The following is a 15977-nucleotide window of genomic DNA, read 5'->3' on the forward strand; positions in this document are numbered from 1 at the left end:
GAACTATAAATAATGCTGTCACTAGCGTGAGCGTCGTGGAAAGTCGGAAAAGTCGGCTGCGAGGGTGAGTGCCAAGTTTGGGGAGCGTTTCGTAGTATGCGCAGTGCAATGGAGACGCGGAAACTTGTTGTGGCCCAGTGTTTTGCAGTTGGACGACAAGATTGGTACACAGTAGTAAAGAGCGAGGCACTGAGTTGGCATAAATAATGTAGTGCACAATGGTTCTCGAGATGTGTTTGTTACCTCAGGTGCTGTATAATTGTCTACAATGAGTGAAAACGGAGCAATTTGTGACGGCTCTTTCAATTTAAGACGTTAAAAACAGACGGAATTTGCATTTGTAATACCAGAGCATCGAAACTACTTGGAATTTTTGTGTATATGAACGGGTCCGCGCCTTTGTACTCTGCTCCCTTCACCGCTACAAACCAACCAACCATCGTGTCCGTGCGCATCTGAGTCGCAAACAATGGAGAATAGCGCAGTTTGCTCGTGCATGGGGCGTAGCTCAGTTGGTAGAGCGTTCGCTTGGCATGTGAAAGGTCCAGGGTTCAAGCCGCGGCGCCTCCATTTTTTGTGGTCAGTGCATGGTAAGTGTTGGTCGCGGCGAACCTAAAGGCACGCAAGATGTTGCAAAGCCAGCGTCACAGACTGATATGATGTATACTGACGTAAGGAGAGCAAGATGTAAGTGTGGGGACCGGCTGTTATCGAGGTGTCATCGAGTGCAGATCTGTCTTAGGTATCGCGGCTTAACCTCATTGAAGTCTAGAGGGTGGACAACACGTTGGTCTTACTCAGAGCGGTGTCCGAATTCTATTTTCGACGTTATACGTGCCACTTTCATTTTGGCAACTACGATTCGATACAGAATGCACGAAACCTGAAAGACACCCTAACGGATACATAGAGAGTAGTGTTTGTCTGCTGAATAATGGGAGTGCAAGGGTCTGTGTCGTCTATATGGCTGTATGTAGCACCATTAGTCTTCGGGGGGGCGGGCGTAGCTCAGATGGTAGAGCGCTTGCTTAGTATGCGAGAGGTACTGGGATCAATACCCAGTGCCTGCAGGATTTTTAACACACCTACATGCGCACCTTGATATGCAAGTGGAATACTTCACAGCCAGCAGATGTGTCTAGGAAGATACAAGCTTGCGCCGAGTTCACGTAAATCCCACTGCACATTCCTATTCTTTGCGTGCAGTCAGCTGCTCCTGGTGTTGTTAGTTGTGACTGCTGATAACAGATGCCGTAGCAATCAATTCATGGAGTGAGTTGTATGTTTTGCGATAGTCTGTCTCTGACAAGCAAGCACAGGTGACATAGGTGCGAACACAGGAAGCTTGCAGACCCTCGCTGCCTGCAGACACCGAGCAGCCACACTAGGAGGGCGGCCTAAGCCGTAGGCGAATTGTGCTTATTCGCTTTGGCGCGACGTCGAACTATAAATAATGCTGTCACTAGCGTGAGCGTTGCGTGAGCGTCGTGGAAAGTCGGAAAAGTCGGCTGCGAGGGTGAGTGCCAAGTTTGGGGAGCGTTTCTTAGTATGCGCAGTGCAATGGAGACGCGGAAACTTGTTGTGGCCCAGTGTTTTGCAGTTGGACGACAAGATTGGTACACAGTAGTAAAGAGCGAGGCACTGAGTTGGCATAAATAATGTAGTGCACAATGGTTCTCGAGATGTGTTTGTTACCTCAGGTGCTGTATAATTGTCTACAATGAGTGAAAACGGAGCAATTTGTGACGGCTCTTTCAATTTAAGACGTTAAAAACAGACGGAATTTGCATTTGTAATACCAGAGCATCGAAACTACTTGGAACTTTTGTGTATATGAACGGGTCCGCGCCTTTGTACTCTGCTCCCTTCACCGCTACAAACCAACCAACCATCGTGTCCGTGCGCATCTGAGTCGCAAACAATGGGGAATAGCGCAGTTTGCTCGTGCATGGGGCGTAGCTCAGTTGGTAGAGCGTTCGCTTGGCATGTGAAAGGTCCAGGGTTCAAGCCGCGGCGCCTCCATTTTTTGTGGTCAGTGCATGGTAAGTGTTGGTCGCGGCGAACCTAAAGGCACGCAAGATGTTGCAAAGCCAGCGTCACAGACTGATATGATGTATACTGACGTAAGGAGAGCAAGATGTAAGTGTGGGGACCGGCTGTTATCGAGGTGTCATCGAGTGCAGATCTGTCTTAGGTATCGCGGCTTAACCTCATTGAAGTCTAGAGGGTGGACAACACGTTGGTCTTACTCAGAGCGGTGTCCGAATTCTATTTTCGACGTTATACGTGCCACTTTCATTTTGGCAACTACGATTCGATGCAGAATGCACGAAACCTGAAAGACACCCTAACGGATACATAGAGAGTAGTGTTTGTCTGCTGAATAATGGGAGTGCAAGGGTCTGTGTCGTCTATATGGCTGTATGTAGCACCATTAGTCTTCGGGGGGGCGGGCGTAGCTCAGATGGTAGAGCGCTCGCTTAGTATGCGAGAGGTACTGGGATCAATACCCAGTGCCTGCAGGATTTTTAACACACCTACATGCGCACCTTGATATGCAAGTGGAATACTTCACAGCCAGCAGATGTGTCTAGGAAGATACAAGCTTGCGCCGAGTTCACGTAAATCCCACTGCACATTCCTATTCTTTGCGTGCAGTCAGCTGCTCCTGGTGTTGTTAGTTGTGACTGCTGATAACAGATGCCGTAGCAATCAATTCATGGAGTGAGTTGTATGTTTTGCGATAGTCTGTCTCTGACAAGCAAGCACAGGTGACATAGGTGCGAACACAGGAAGCTTGCAGACCCTCGCTGCCTGCAGACACCGAGCAGCCACACTAGGAGGGCGGCCTAAGCCGTAGGCGAATTGTGCTCATTCGCTTTGGCGCGACGTCGAACTATAAATAATGCTGTCACTAGCGTGAGCGTTGCGTGAGCGTCGTGGAAAGTCGGAAAAGTCGGCTGCGAGGGTGAGTGCCAAGTTTGGGGAGCGTTTCGTAGTATGCGCAGTGCAATGGAGACGCGGAAACTTGTTGTGGCCCAGTGTTTTGCAGTTGGACGACAAGATTGGTACACAGTAGTAAAGAGCGAGGCACTGAGTTGGCATAAATAATGTAGTGCACAATGGTTCTCGAGATGTGTTTGTTACCTCAGGTGCTGTATAATTGTCTACAATGAGTGAAAACGGAGCAATTTGTGACGGCTCTTTCAATTTAAGACGTTAAAAACAGACGGAATTTGCATTTGTAATACCAGAGCATCGAAACTACTTGGAACTTTTGTGTATATGAACGGGTCCGCGCCTTTGTACTCTGCTCCCTTCACCGCTACAAACAAACCAACCATCGTGTCCGTGCGCATCTGAGTCGCAAACAATGGGGAATAGCGCAGTTTGCTCGTGCATGGGGCGTAGCTCAGTTGGTAGAGCGTTCGCTTGGCATGTGAAAGGTCCAGGGTTCAAGCCGCGGCGCTTCCATTTTTTGTGGTCAGTGCATGGTAAGTGTTGGTCGCGGCGAACCTAAAGGCACGCAAGATGTTGCAAAGCCAGCGTCACAGACTGATATGATGTATACTGACGTAAGGAGAGCAAGATGTAAGTGTGGGGACCGGCTGTTATCGAGGTGTCATCGAGTGCAGATCTGTCTTAGGTATCGCGGATTAACCTCATTGAAGTCTAGAGGGTGGACAACACGTTGGTCTTACTCAGAGCGGTGTCCGAATTCTATTTCCGACGTTATACGTGCCACTTTCATTTTGGCAACTACGATTCGATACAGAATGCACGAAACCTGAAAGACACCCTAACGGATACATAGAGAGTAGTGTTTGTCTGCTGAATAATGGGAGTGCAAGGGTCTGTGTCGTCTATATGGCTGTATGTAGCACCACTAGTCTTCGGGGGGGGGCGGGCGTAGCTCAGATGGTAGAGTGCTCGCTTAGTATGCGAGAGGTACTGGGATCAATACCCAGTGCCTGCAGGATTTTTAACACACCTACATGCGCACCTTGATATGCAAGTGGAATACTTCACAGCCAGCAGATGTGTCTAGGAAGATACAAGCTTGCGCCGAGTTCACGTAAATCCCACTGCACATTCCTATTCTTTGCGTGCAGTCAGCTGCTCCTGGTGTTGTTAGTTGTGACTGCTGATAACAGATGCCGTAGCAATCAATTCATGGAGTGAGTTGTATGTTTTGCGATAGTCTGTCTCTGACAAGCAAGCACAGGTGACATAGGTGCGAACACAGGAAGCTTGCAGACCCTCGCTGCCTGCAGACACCGAGCAGCCACACTAGGAGGGCGGCCTAAGCCGTAGGCGAATTGTGCTCATTCGCTTTGGCGCGACGTCGAACTATAAATAATGCTGTCACTAGCGTGAGCGTTGCGTGAGCGTCGTGGAAAGTCGGAAAAGTCGGCTGCGAGGGTGAGTGCCAAGTTTGGGGAGCGTTTCGTAGTATGCGCAGTGCAATGGAGACGCGGAAACTTGTTGTGGCCCAGTGTTTTGCAGTTGGACGACAAGATTGGTACACAGTAGTAAAGAGCGAGGCACTGAGTTGGCATAAATAATGTAGTGCACAATGGTTCTCGAGATGTGTTTGTTACCTCAGGTGCTGTATAATTGTCTACAATGAGTGAAAACGGAGCAATTTGTGACGGCTCTTTCAATTTAAGACGTTAAAAACAGACGGAATTTGCATTTGTAATACCAGAGCATCGAAACTACTTGGAACTTTTGTGTATATGAACGGGTCCGCGCCTTTGTACTCTGCTCCCTTCACCGCTACAAACCAACCAACCATCGTGTCCGTGCGCATCTGAGTCGCAAACAATGGGGAATAGCGCAGTTTGCTCGTGCATGGGGCGTAGCTCAGTTGGTAGAGCGTTCGCTTGGCATGTGAAAGGTCCAGGGTTCAAGCCGCGGCGCCTCCATTTTTTGTGGTCAGTGCATGGTAAGTGTTGGTCGCGGCGAACCTAAAGGCACGCAAGATGTTGCAAAGCCAGCGTCACAGACTGATATGATGTATACTGACGTAAGGAGAGCAAGATGTAAGTGTGGGGACCGGCTGTTATCGAGGTGTCATCGAGTGCAGATCTGTCTTAGGTATCGCGGCTTAACCTCATTGAAGTCTAGAGGGTGGACAACACGTTGGTCTTACTCAGAGCGGTGTCCGAATTCTATTTTCGACGTTATACGTGCCACTTTCATTTTGGCAACTACGATTCGATACAGAATGCACGAAACCTGAAAGACACCCTAACGGATACATAGAGAGTAGTGTTTGTCTGCTGAATAATGGGAGTGCAAGGGTCTGTGTCGTCTATATGGCTGTATGTAGCACCATTAGTCTTCGGGGGGGCGGGCGTAGCTCAGATGGTAGAGCGCTCGCTTAGTATGCGAGAGGTACTGGGATCAATACCCAGTGCCTGCAGGATTTTTAACACACCTACATGCGCACCTTGATATGCAAGTGGAATACTTCACAGCCAGCAGATGTGTCTAGGAAGATACAAGCTTGCGCCGAGTTCACGTAAATCCCACTGCACATTCCTATTCTTTGCGTGCAGTCAGCTGCTCCTGGTGTTGTTAGTTGTGACTGCTGATAACAGATGCCGTAGCAATCAATTCATGGAGTGAGTTGTATGTTTTGCGATAGTCTGTCTCTGACAAGCAAGCACAGGTGACATAGGTGCGAACACAGGAAGCTTGCAGACCCTCGCTGCCTGCAGACACCGAGCAGCCACACTAGGAGGGCGGCCTAAGCCGTAGGCGAATTGTGCTCATTCGCTTTGGCGCGACGTCGAACTATAAATAATGCTGTCACTAGCGTGAGCGTTGCGTGAGCGTCGTGGAAAGTCGGAAAAGTTGGCTGCGAGGGTGAGTGCCAAGTTTGGGGAGCGTTTCGTAGTATGCGCAGTGCAATGGAGACGCGGAAACTTGTTGTGGCCCAGTGTTTTGCAGTTGGACGACAAGATTGGTACACAGTAGTAAAGAGCGAGGCACTGAGTTGGCATAAATAATGTAGTGCACAATGGTTCTCGAGATGTGTTTGTTACCTCAGGTGCTGTATAATTGTCTACAATGAGTGAAAACGGAGCAATTTGTGACGGCTCTTTCAATTTAAGACGTTAAAAACAGACGGAATTTGCATTTGTAATACCAGAGCATCGAAACTACTTGGAACTTTTGTGTATATGAACGGGTCCGCGCCTTTGTACTCTGCTCCTTTCACCGCTACAAACAAACCAACCATCGTGTCCGTGCGCATCTGAGTCGCAAACAATGGGGAATAGCGCAGTTTGCTCGTGCATGGGGCGTAGCTCAGTTGGTAGAGCGTTCGCTTGGCATGTGAAAGGTCCAGGGTTCAAGCCGCGGCGCCTCCATTTTTTGTGGTCAGTGCATGGTAAGTGTTGGTCGCGGCGAACCTAAAGGCACGCAAGATGTTGCAAAGCCAGCGTCACAGACTGATATGATGTATACTGACGTAAGGAGAGCAAGATGTAAGTGTGGGTACCGGCTGTTATCGAGGTGTCATCGAGTGCAGATCTGTCTTAGGTATCGCGGCTTAACCTCATTGAAGTCTAGAGGGTGGACAACACGTTGGTCTTACTCAGAGCGGTGTCCGAATTCTATTTTCGACGTTATACGTGCCACTTTCATTTTGGCAACTACGATTCGATACAGAATGCACGAAACCTGAAAGACACCCTAACGGATACATAGAGAGTAGTGTTTGTCTGCTGAATAATGGGAGTGCAAGGGTCTGTGTCGTCTATATGGCTGTATGTAGCACCATTAGTCTTCGGGGGGGGCGGGCGTAGCTCAGATGGTAGAGCGCTCGCTTAGTATGCGAGAGGTACTAGGATCAATACCCAGTGCCTGCAGGATTTTTAACACACCTACATGCGCACCTTGATATGCAAGTGGAATACTTCACAGCCAGCAAATGTGTCTAGGAAGATACAAGCTTGCGCCGAGTTCACGTAAATCCCACTGCACATTCCTATTCTTTGCGTGCAGTCAGCTGCTCCTGGTGTTGTTAGTTGTGACTGCTGATAACAGATGCCGTAGCAATCAATTCATGGAGTGAGTTGTATGTTTTGCGATAGTCTGTCTCTGACAAGCAAGCACAGGTGACATAGGTGCGAACACAGGAAGCTTGCAGACCCTCGCTGCCTGCAGACACCGAGCAGCCACACTAGGAGGGCGGCCTAAGCCGTAGGCGAATTGTGCTCATTCGCTTTGGCGCGACGTCGAACTATAAATAATGCTGTCACTAGCGTGAGCGTTGCGTGAGCGTCGTGGAAAGTCGGAAAAGTTGGCTGCGAGGGTGAGTGCCAAGTTTGGGGAGCGTTTCGTAGTATGCGCAGTGCAATGGAGACGCGGAAACTTGTTGTGGCCCAGTGTTTTGCAGTTGGACGACAAGATTGGTACACAGTAGTAAAGAGCGAGGCACTGAGTTGGCATAAATAATGTAGTGCACAATGGTTCTCGAGATGTGTTTGTTACCTCAGGTGCTGTATAATTGTCTACAATGAGTGAAAACGGAGCAATTTGTGACGGCTCTTTCAATTTAAGACGTTAAAAACAGACGGAATTTGCATTTGTAATACCAGAGCATCGAAACTACTTGGAACTTTTGTGTATATGAACGGGTCCGCGCCTTTGTACTCTGCTCCTTTCACCGCTACAAACAAACCAACCATCGTGTCCGTGCGCATCTGAGTCGCAAACAATGGGGAATAGCGCAGTTTGCTCGTGCATGGGGCGTAGCTCAGTTGGTAGAGCGTTCGCTTGGCATGTGAAAGGTCCAGGGTTCAAGCCGCGGCGCCTCCATTTTTTGTGGTCAGTGCATGGTAAGTGTTGGTCGCGGCGAACCTAAAGGCACGCAAGATGTTGCAAAGCCAGCGTCACAGACTGATATGATGTATACTGACGTAAGGAGAGCAAGATGTAAGTGTGGGGACCGGCTGTTATCGAGGTGTCATCGAGTGCAGATCTGTCTTAGGTATCGCGGCTTAACCTCATTGAAGTCTAGAGGGTGGACAACACGTTGGTCTTACTCAGAGCGGTGTCCGAATTCTATTTTCGACGTTATACGTGCCACTTTCATTTTGGCAACTACGATTCGATACAGAATGCACGAAACCTGAAAGACACCCTAACGGATACATAGAGAGTAGTGTTTGTCTGCTGAATAATGGGAGTGCAAGGGTCTGTGTCGTCTATATGGCTGTGTGTAGCACCATTAGTCTTCGGGGGGGCGGGCGTAGCTCAGATGGTAGAGCGCTCGCTTAGTATGCGAGAGGTACTGGGATCAATACCCAGTGCCTGCAGGATTTTTAACACACCTACATGCGCACCTTGATATGCAAGTGGAATACTTCACAGCCAGCAAATGTGTCTAGGAAGATACAAGCTTGCGCCGAGTTCACGTAAATCCCACTGCACATTCCTTTTCTTTGCGTGCAGTCAGCTGCTCCTGGTGTTGTTAGTTGTGACTGCTGATAACAGATGCCGTAGCAATCAATTCATGGAGTGAGTTGTATGTTTTGCGATAGTCTGTCTCTGACAAGCAAGCACAGGTGACATAGGTGCGAACACAGGAAGCTTGCAGACCCTCGCTGCCTGCAGACACCGAGCAGCCACACTAGGAGGGCGGCCTAAGCCGTAGGCGAATTGTGCTCATTCGCTTTGGCGCGACGTCGAACTATAAATAATGCTGTCACTAGCGTGAGCGTTGCGTGAGCGTCGTGGAAAGTCGGAAAAGTCGGCTGCGAGGGTGAGTGCCAAGTTTGGGGAGCGTTTCGTAGTATGCGCAGTGCAATGGAGACGCGGAAACTTGTTGTGGCCCAGTGTTTTGCAGTTGGACGACAAGATTGGTACACAGTAGTAAAGAGCGAGGCACTGAGTTGGCATAAATAATGTAGTGCACAATGGTTCTCGAGATGTGTTTGTTACCTCAGGTGCTGTATAATTGTCTACAATGAGTGAAAACGGAGCAATTTGTGACGGCTCTTTCAATTTAAGACGTTAAAAACAGACGGAATTTGCATTTGTAATACCAGAGCATCGAAACTACTTGGAACTTTTGTGTATATGAACGGGTCCGCGCCTTTGTACTCTGCTCCCTTCACCGCTACAAACCAACCAACCATCGTGTCCGTGCGCATCTGAGTCGCAAACAATGGGGAATAGCGCAGTTTGCTCGTGCATGGGGCGTAGCTCAGTTGGTAGAGCGTTCGCTTGGCATGTGAAAGGTCCAGGGTTCAAGCCGCGGCGCCTCCATTTTTTGTGGTCAGTGCATGGTAAGTGTTGGTCGCGGCGAACCTAAAGGCACTCAAGATGTTGCAAAGCCAGCGTCACAGACTGTTATGATGTATACTGACGTAAGGAGAGCAAGATGTAAGTGTGGGGACCGGCTGTTATCGAGGTGTCATCGAGTGCAGATCTGTCTTAGGTATCGCGGCTTAACCTCATTGAAGTCTAGAGGGTGGACAACACGTTGGTCTTACTCAGAGCGGTGTCCGAATTCTATTTTCGACGTTATACGTGCCACTTTCATTTTGGCAACTACGATTCGATACAGAATGCACGAAACCTGAAAGACACCCTAACGGATACATAGAGAGTAGTGTTTGTCTGCTGAATAATGGGAGTGCAAGGGTCTGTGTCGTCTATATGGCTGTATGTAGCACCACTAGTCTTCGGGGGGGGCGGGCGTAGCTCAGATGGTAGAGTGCTCGCTTAGTATGCGAGAGGTACTGGGATCAATACCCAGTGCCTGCAGGATTTTTAACACACCTACATGCGCACCTTGATATGCAAGTGGAATACTTCACAGCCAGCAAATGTGTCTAGGAAGATACAAGCTTGCGCCGAGTTCACGTAAATCCCACTGCACATTCCTATTCTTTGCGTGCAGTCAGCTGCTCCTGGTGTTGTTAGTTGTGACTGCTGATAACAGATGCCGTAGCAATCAATTCATGGAGTGAGTTGTATGTTTTGCGATAGTCTGTCTCTGACAAGCAAGCACAGGTGACATAGGTGCGAACACAGGAAGCTTGCAGACCCTCGCTGCCTGCAGACACCGAGCAGCCACACTAGGAGGGCGGCCTAAGCCGTAGGCGAATTGTGCTCATTCGCTTTGGCGCGACGTCGAACTATAAATAATGCTGTCACTAGCGTGAGCGTTGCGTGAGCGTCGTGGAAAGTCGGAAAAGTTGGCTGCGAGGGTGAGTGCCAAGTTTGGGGAGCGTTTCGTAGTATGCGCAGTGCAATGGAGACGCGGAAACTTGTTGTGGCCCAGTGTTTTGCAGTTGGACGACAAGATTGGTACACAGTAGTAAAGAGCGAGGCACTGAGTTGGCATAAATAATGTAGTGCACAATGGTTCTCGAGATGTGTTTGTTACCTCAGGTGCTGTATAATTGTCTACAATGAGTGAAAACGGAGCAATTTGTGACGGCTCTTTCAATTTAAGACGTTAAAAACAGACGGAATTTGCATTTGTAATACCAGAGCATCGAAACTACTTGGAACTTTTGTGTATATGAACGGGTCCGCGCCTTTGTACTCTGCTCCTTTCACCGCTACAAACAAACCAACCATCGTGTCCGTGCGCATCTGAGTCGCAAACAATGGGGAATAGCGCAGTTTGCTCGTGCATGGGGCGTAGCTCAGTTGGTAGAGCGTTCGCTTGGCATGTGAAAGGTCCAGGGTTCAAGCCGCGGCGCCTCCATTTTTTGTGGTCAGTGCATGGTAAGTGTTGGTCGCGGCGAACCTAAAGGCACGCAAGATGTTGCAAAGCCAGCGTCACAGACTGATATGATGTATACTGACGTAAGGAGAGCAAGATGTAAGTGTGGGGACCGGCTGTTATCGAGGTGTCATCGAGTGCAGATCTGTCTTAGGTATCGCGGCTTAACCTCATTGAAGTCTAGAGGGTGGACAACACGTTGGTCTTACTCAGAGCGGTGTCCGAATTCTATTTTCGACGTTATACGTGCCACTTTCATTTTGGCAACTACGATTCGATACAGAATGCACGAAACCTGAAAGACACCCTAACGGATACATAGAGAGTAGTGTTTGTCTGCTGAATAATGGGAGTGCAAGGGTCTGTGTCGTCTATATGGCTGTATGTAGCACCACTAGTCTTCGGGGGCGGGCGTAGCTCAGATGGTAGAGCGCTCGCTTAGTATGCGAGAGGTACTGGGATCAATACCCAGTGCCTGCAGGATTTTTAACACACCTACATGCGCACCTTGATATGCAAGTGGAATACTTCACAGCCAGCAGATGTGTCTAGGAAGATACAAGCTTGCGCCGAGTTCACGTAAATCCCACTGCACATTCCTATTCTTTGCGTGCAGTCAGCTGCTCCTGGTGTTGTTAGTTGTGACTGCTGATAACAGATGCCGTAGCAATCAATTCATTGAGTGGGTTGTATGTTTTGCGATAGTCTGTCTCTGACAAGCAAGCACAGGTGACATAGGTGCGAACACAGGAAGCTTGCAGACCCTCGCTGCCTGCAGACACCGAGCAGCCACACTAGGAGGGCGGCCTAAGCCGTAGGCGAATTGTGCTCATTCGCTTTGGCGCGACGTCGAACTATAAATAATGCTGTCACTAGCGTGAGCGTTGCGTGAGCGTCGTGGAAAGTCGGAAAAGTCGGCTGCGAGGGTGAGTGCCAAGTTTGGGGAGCGTTTCGTAGTATGCGCAGTGCAATGGAGACGCGGAAACTTGTTGTGGCCCAGTGTTTTGCAGTTGGACGACAAGATTGGTACACAGTAGTAAAGAGCGAGGCACTGAGTTGGCATAAATAATGTAGTGCACAATGGTTCTCGAGATGTGTTTGTTACCTCAGGTGCTGTATAATTGTCTACAATGAGTGAAAACGGAGCAATTTGTGACGGCTCTTTCAATTTAAGACGTTAAAAACAGACGGAATTTGCATTTGTAATACCAGAGCATCGAAACTACTTGGAACTTTTGTGTATATGAACGGGTCCGCGCCTTTGTACTCTGCTCCCTTCACCGCTACAAACCAACCAACCATCGTGTCCGTGCGCATCTGAGTCGCAAACAATGGGGAATAGCGCAGTTTGCTCGTGCATGGGGCGTAGCTCAGTTGGTAGAGCGTTCGCTTGGCATGTGAAAGGTCCAGGGTTCAAGCCGCGGCGCCTCCATTTTTTGTGGTCAGTGCATGGTAAGTGTTGGTCGCGGCGAACCTAAAGGCACGCAAGATGTTGCAAAGCCAGCGTCACAGACTGATATGATGTATACTGACGTAAGGAGAGCAAGATGTAAGTGTGGGGACCGGCTGTTATCGAGGTGTCATCGAGTGCAGATCTGTCTTAGGTATCGCGGCTTAACCTCATTGAAGTCTAGAGGGTGGACAACACGTTGGTCTTACTCAGAGCGGTGTCCGAATTCTATTTTCGACGTTATACGTGCCACTTTCATTTTGGCAACTACGATTCGATACAGAATGCACGAAACCTGAAAGACACCCTAACGGATACATAGAGAGTAGTGTTTGTCTGCTGAATAATGGGAGTGCAAGGGTCTGTGTCGTCTATATGGCTGTATGTAGCACCACTATTCTTCTGGGGGGGGAGGGGGGGCGCTCGTAGCTCAGATGGTAGAGTGCTCGCTTAGTATGCGAGAGGTACTGGGATCAATACCCAGTGCCTGCAGGATTTTTAACACACCTACATGCGCACCTTGATATGCAAGTGGAATACTTCACAGCCAGCAGATGTGTCTAGGAAGATACAAGCTTGCGCCGAGTTCACGTAAATCCCACTGCACATTCCTATTGTTTGCGTGCAGTCAGCTGCTCCTGGTGTTGTTAGTTGTGACTGCTGATAACAGATGCCGTAGCAATCAATTCATGGAGTGAGTTGTATGTTTTGCGATAGTCTGTCTCTGACAAGCAAGCACAGGTGACATAGGTGCGAACACAGGAAGCTTGCAGACCCTCGCTGCCTGCAGACACCGAGCAGCCACACTAGGAGGGCGGCCTAAGCCGTAGGCGAATTGTGCTCATTCGCTTTGGCGCGACGTCGAACTATAAATAATGCGGTCACTAGCGTGAGCGTTGCGTGAGCGTCGTGGAAAGTCGGAAAAGTTGGCTGCGAGGGTGAGTGCCAAGTTTGGGGAGCGTTTCGTAGTATGCGCAGTGCAATGGAGACGCGGAAACTTGTTGTGGCCCAGTGTTTTGCAGTTGGACGACAAGATTGGTACACAGTAGTAAAGAGCGAGGCACTGAGTTGGCATAAATAATGTAGTGCACAATGGTTCTCGAGATGTGTTTGTTACCTCAGGTGCTGTATAATTGTCTACAATGAGTGAAAACGGAGCAATTTGTGACGGCTCTTTCAATTTAAGACGTTAAAAACAGACGGAATTTGCATTTGTAATACCAGAGCATCGAAACTACTTGGAACTTTTGTGTATATGAACGGGTCCGCGCCTTTGTACTCTGCTCCTTTCACCGCTACAAACAAACCAACCATCGTGTCCGTGCGCATCTGAGTCGCAAACAATGGGGAATAGCGCAGTTTGCTCGTGCATGGGGCGTAGCTCAGTTGGTAGAGCGTTCGCTTGGCATGTGAAAGGTCCAGGGTTCAAGCCGCGGCGCCTCCATTTTTTGTGGTCAGTGCATGGTAAGTGTTGGTCGCGGCGAACCTAAAGGCACGCAAGATGTTGCAAAGCCAGCGTCACAGACTGTTATGATGTATACTGACGTAAGGAGAGCAAGATGTAAGTGTGGGGACCGGCTGTTATCGAGGTGTCATCGAGTGCAGATCTGTCTTAGGTATCGCGGCTTAACCTCATTGAAGTCTAGAGGGTGGACAACACGTTGGTCTTACTCAGAGCGGTGTCCGAATTCTATTTTCGACGTTATACGTGCCACTTTCATTTTGGCAACTACGATTCGATACAGAATGCACGAAACCTGAAAGACACCCTAACGGATACATAGAGAGTAGTGTTTGTCTGCTGAATAATGGGAGTGCAAGGGTCTGTGTCGTCTATATGGCTGTGTGTAGCACCATTAGTCTTCGGGGGGGCGGGCGTAGCTCAGATGGTAGAGCGCTCGCTTAGTATGCGAGAGGTACTGGGATCAATACCCAGTGCCTGCAGGATTTTTAACACACCTACATGCGCACCTTGATATGCAAGTGGAATACTTCACAGCCAGCAGATGTGTCTAGGAAGATACAAGCTTGCGCCGAGTTCACGTAAATCCCACTGCACATTCCTATTCTTTGCGTGCAGTCAGCTGCTCCTGGTGTTGTTAGTTGTGACTGCTGATAACAGATGCCGTAGCAATCAATTCATGGAGTGAGTTGTATGTTTTGCGATAGTCTGTCTCTGACAAGCAAGCACAGGTGACATAGGTGCGAACACAGGAAGCTTGCAGACCCTCGCTGCCTGCAGACACCGAGCAGCCACACTAGGAGGGCGGCCTAAGCCGTAGGCGAATTGTGCTCATTCGCTTTGGCGCGACGTCGAACTATAAATAATGCTGTCACTAGCGTGAGCGTTGCGTGAGCGTCGTGGAAAGTCGGAAAAGTTGGCTGCGAGGGTGAGTGCCAAGTTTGGGGAGCGTTTCGTAGTATGCGCAGTGCAATGGAGACGCGGAAACTTGTTGTGGCCCAGTGTTTTGCAGTTGGACGACAAGATTGGTACACAGTAGTAAAGAGCGAGGCACTGAGTTGGCATAAATAATGTAGTGCACAATGGTTCTCGAGATGTGTTTGTTACCTCAGGTGCTGTATAATTGTCTACAATGAGTGAAAACGGAGCAATTTGTGACGGCTCTTTCAATTTAAGACGTTAAAAACAGACGGAATTTGCATTTGTAATACCAGAGCATCGAAACTACTTGGAACTTTTGTGTATATGAACGGGTCCGCGCCTTTGTACTCTGCTCCTTTCACCGCTACAAACAAACCAACCATCGTGTCCGTGCGCATCTGAGTCGCAAACAATGGGGAATAGCGCAGTTTGCTCGTGCATGGGGCGTAGCTCAGTTGGTAGAGCGTTCGCTTGGCATGTGAAAGGTCCAGGGTTCAAGCCGCGGCGCCTCCATTTTTTGTGGTCAGTGCATGGTAAGTGTTGGTCGCGGCGAACCTAAAGGCACGCAAGATGTTGCAAAGCCAGCGTCACAGACTGTTATGATGTATACTGACGTAAGGAGAGCAAGATGTAAGTGTGGGGACCGGCTGTTATCGAGGTGTCATCGAGTGCAGATCTGTCTTAGGTATCGCGGCTTAACCTCATTGAAGTCTAGAGGGTGGACAACACGTTGGTCTTACTCAGAGCGGTGTCCGAATTCTATTTTCGACGTTATACGTGCCACTTTCATTTTGGCAACTACGATTCGATACAGAATGCACGAAACCTGAAAGACACCCTAACGGATACATAGAGAGTAGTGTTTGTCTGCTGAATAATGGGAGTGCAAGGGTCTGTGTCGTCTATATGGCTGTGTGTAGCACCATTAGTCTTCGGGGGGGCGGGCGTAGCTCAGATGGTAGAGCGCTCGCTTAGTATGCGAGAGGTACTGGGATCAATACCCAGTGCCTGCAGGATTTTTAACACACCTACATGCGCACCTTGATATGCAAGTGGAATACTTCACAGCCAGCAGATGTGTCTAGGAAGATACAAGCTTGCGCCGAGTTCACGTAAATCCCACTGCACATTCCTATTCTTTGCGTGCAGTCAGCTGCTCCTGGTGTTGTTAGTTGTGACTGCTGATAACAGATGCCGTAGCAATCAATTCATGGAGTGAGTTGTATGTTTTGCGATAGTCTGTCTCTGACAAGCAAGCACAGGTGACATAGGTGCGAACACAGGAAGCTTGCAGACCCTCGCTGCCTGCAGACACCGAGCAGCCACACTAGGAGGGCGGCCTAAGCCGTAGGCGAATTGTGCTCATTCGCTTTGGCGCGACGTCGAAC

General features: G+C 49.2%; 9 non-coding genes across 9 annotated transcripts; all 9 read left to right on the top strand.

Moving 5' to 3' along the window:
* Window positions 1–997: 997 nt before the first annotated feature.
* Trnat-agu (transfer RNA threonine (anticodon AGU)) lies at window positions 998–1070 on the top strand. The gene has a single exon. It is a non-coding gene; the product is annotated as a tRNA-Thr (tRNA).
* A 1379-nt stretch (window positions 1071–2449) lies between these two features.
* Window positions 2450–2522, top strand: Trnat-agu (transfer RNA threonine (anticodon AGU)). The gene has a single exon. It is a non-coding gene; the product is annotated as a tRNA-Thr (tRNA).
* A 1381-nt stretch (window positions 2523–3903) lies between these two features.
* On the top strand, window positions 3904–3976 carry Trnat-agu (transfer RNA threonine (anticodon AGU)). The gene has a single exon. It is a non-coding gene; the product is annotated as a tRNA-Thr (tRNA).
* A 1379-nt stretch (window positions 3977–5355) lies between these two features.
* On the top strand, window positions 5356–5428 carry Trnat-agu (transfer RNA threonine (anticodon AGU)). Its single transcript has one exon. It is a non-coding gene; the product is annotated as a tRNA-Thr (tRNA).
* Window positions 5429–8260: 2832 nt separating this feature from the next.
* On the top strand, window positions 8261–8333 carry Trnat-agu (transfer RNA threonine (anticodon AGU)). The gene has a single exon. It is a non-coding gene; the product is annotated as a tRNA-Thr (tRNA).
* Window positions 8334–9713: 1380 nt separating this feature from the next.
* Trnat-agu (transfer RNA threonine (anticodon AGU)) lies at window positions 9714–9786 on the top strand. Its single transcript has one exon. It is a non-coding gene; the product is annotated as a tRNA-Thr (tRNA).
* A 1377-nt stretch (window positions 9787–11163) lies between these two features.
* On the top strand, window positions 11164–11236 carry Trnat-agu (transfer RNA threonine (anticodon AGU)). Its single transcript has one exon. It is a non-coding gene; the product is annotated as a tRNA-Thr (tRNA).
* A 2841-nt stretch (window positions 11237–14077) lies between these two features.
* Window positions 14078–14150, top strand: Trnat-agu (transfer RNA threonine (anticodon AGU)). The gene has a single exon. It is a non-coding gene; the product is annotated as a tRNA-Thr (tRNA).
* Window positions 14151–15529: 1379 nt separating this feature from the next.
* On the top strand, window positions 15530–15602 carry Trnat-agu (transfer RNA threonine (anticodon AGU)). The gene has a single exon. It is a non-coding gene; the product is annotated as a tRNA-Thr (tRNA).
* The last annotated feature ends 375 nt before the right edge of the window (window positions 15603–15977 follow it).

This window comes from Schistocerca gregaria, chromosome 9 (genome assembly GCF_023897955.1).
Source record: "Schistocerca gregaria isolate iqSchGreg1 chromosome 9, iqSchGreg1.2, whole genome shotgun sequence".
NCBI classification, from domain to species: Eukaryota; Metazoa; Arthropoda; class Insecta; order Orthoptera; family Acrididae; genus Schistocerca; species Schistocerca gregaria.